Here is a 2,561-nt window from a genome sequence, read left to right on the forward strand (position 1 = left end):
GACAGAGTGGGGCGGCTAGGTGGTGCAGTGAATAGAGCTCCAGCCCTGGAGTCAGGAGGACCTGGGTTCAAATATGGCCTCAGACACTTGACACACTTACTAGCCATGACCTTGGGCAAGTCACTTGGCCCCAGTTGCCCTGCCCTCCCCCATCCAAAATAAATAAATGATACAGATAGTAAGTGTCAAAAGTAGTAAAATTCTGTTCTTTCCTGACTCTAAGTTTAGTGTTTTTTTTTCCTATAACATCATTCCAATTTACCAAATAGCATCAGCTTAGCTATACCAACGAGGTTCAGGTACCAAAGAAGCCTTATACAAATTATATAATAATATTGAGTATAGTAATCACATGTGGTAAAATATAGGGTGTTCCAAAAGTCCAAATGTAATGTTAAACTTTAATAGTTTAAAACTACAACAAGACTTTTAGAACACTACATATAAGGTGTGATAGTAATGGCAATTAAAGATTCCCCTGTATTGGCTTGGTTTTCAAATTGATTGTGTTAAAACCCAGAGCTTGCTAATCCCACCTGTGGGATGGGCTTGTTGATGTGAAAAGAAAGTCCTGAACTGGGAGGAGCTGGTGATGTAGATTTGGAGAGACAAGAGAGAGGCAGAAGAACTTTTTGGAAGCAGCACCAGCACCCTCCTGGAGGCAGAGAGAGAGACTAAGAGGATTGCTGGGGGCCACTTTGAATTTCCCTGTACTTTTGAGACCTGCCCCTGGAGCTGCCAAGGACTAAGGAGACATGGCTGTTTTGCTGGTACTTTGTCTGTCTGCTTTGATGTTGTTTTGCCAGATTTGTCCACTGGTGAAAGACAGTCCTTTTGTTGAAGAAGTCCTGGAACCTGGCTGTTGACTAAGAGCTCCTGAGACTGTCCTGCAGACAGAGAGTGAATACTGTCCACTGGTGAAGGACAGTGCTGTTGTTGCAGGGGTCTGGAGACTGTCCTGCAGACAGAGTGAATACTGTCCACTGGTGAAGGACAGTGCTGTTGTTGCAGGGGTCTGGGAACCTTTCTGTTGGTTCAGAAGCCCTGAAGAAGGATTTTCTTGTTGTATGTTTACAGAAATCCTGGGAGAGGGTTTTGCTAATGTTTTCAGGGGTTCTAGGACTGTTCTACAGACAGAGGATGAATTAATGAAGGGACTGGCAATGTATCTTGTGGCCTTGCTAAGCCTTGTCTCCCCAGGAACTAAGATTGCTGAGAACTTGCCTAGTGTCAAGATGAAGAAAAGACCTCCATTTGGGTATTAAGTGCTGTGCTTAAACTTGCTGTAACTCTGGGGTAGATTCAATTGTGATCCAGGGGTGGGGAACTTTTGACCTTTTTGTGTTCTATGGTTGAACAAATGAATGTACTTTACTTATGTTTGGAAACTAATCTCCATTTGAGAAGAGGGGCTTTGTGGTGGACTAAATGAAGGTACAGCCTAGGGGTGGAGTAGTATTTAGAACAGGGACTTTGTAATTGATTGAATGATTGGAAGGTCCTGTGGTGGGGTAGTACTTGGGGATTATTTAATCACACTTAGTAAATGCTGTATTTTGAATGATGTCATGTTTTGATCTTCTCTGTTCTTGGTTGGTCACTGAATAAAATGGAGAGCACCTATGCTGGTATTTTGAACCTTGGGAAGTTACTTTTCCTTGGCATTACATTACATAAGGCTGAATCTAGAGCAAGGATTCTTAACCTTTTTTGTGTCATGGACCTTTCTGGCAGTTTGTTGAAGCCTATGGTCCTTTTCTCACAATTATGTGTTTAAATGTATAAAATACTACATACAATTACAAAGGAAATAAATTATATTGAAATAAAGTTATCAAAATATTTTTAAAAGTTCAAAACCCCACAAATTAAGAACCCCTATTCTATTTTTTGTTTGTTTTTTGAAGGGCAATTGGGGTTAAGTAACTTGCCCAAAGTCACACGGCTAGTAATTGTGTCAAGTGTCTGAGGCCGGATTTGAACTCAGGTCCTCCTGACTCCAGGGCTGGTGCTCTATTCACTGTGCCACCTAGCCACCCCTGAGAGCCCCTATTCTAGAGAATTAAAGGATGCAACCTGTTTAAAATTTAGGGTTGCAACCTAGGCATGACTGAATGAAACAACCTGGTGAGAAGAGCCCAGTCACAAGTTCAACAATTTGGAAGAATTCTGCACCCAAGGACGAATAATGATGTCAAAAGCTATGGTGTGGAAGAACAAGCCCTCCTATAATACAATATCATTTTGAGTTATGCAGACTTTACTGGAAATGGGATAACTCTCTAGCAACCCTAAACTGCATTTCCCTTCCAGGAGATCTTCAACCAGAGAGTAGTGCATTAAGTCTAGAAAACTATTTAACTCCTTGAAGTTGACAGATTCACCAGAAAGCAAAGAGAGTTTTCTTGACTATTTATGGGATCAGCTATGAGTCCTTTATGTTTTGTGTTTTTTTTCTGTGGGATGAAAGAGATGTTATATGATAAACAGACAGAGATAGATAGGTAGATAGATGATAGATAGATAGATAGATAGATAGATAGATAGATAGATAGATAGAT

Source organism: Petaurus breviceps, unplaced genomic scaffold (assembly GCF_028583685.1).
Source record: "Petaurus breviceps papuanus isolate PSGF00001 unplaced genomic scaffold, PetGlider_PUasm1.0 90977, whole genome shotgun sequence".
Classification (NCBI taxonomy): Eukaryota; Metazoa; Chordata; class Mammalia; order Diprotodontia; family Petauridae; genus Petaurus; species Petaurus breviceps.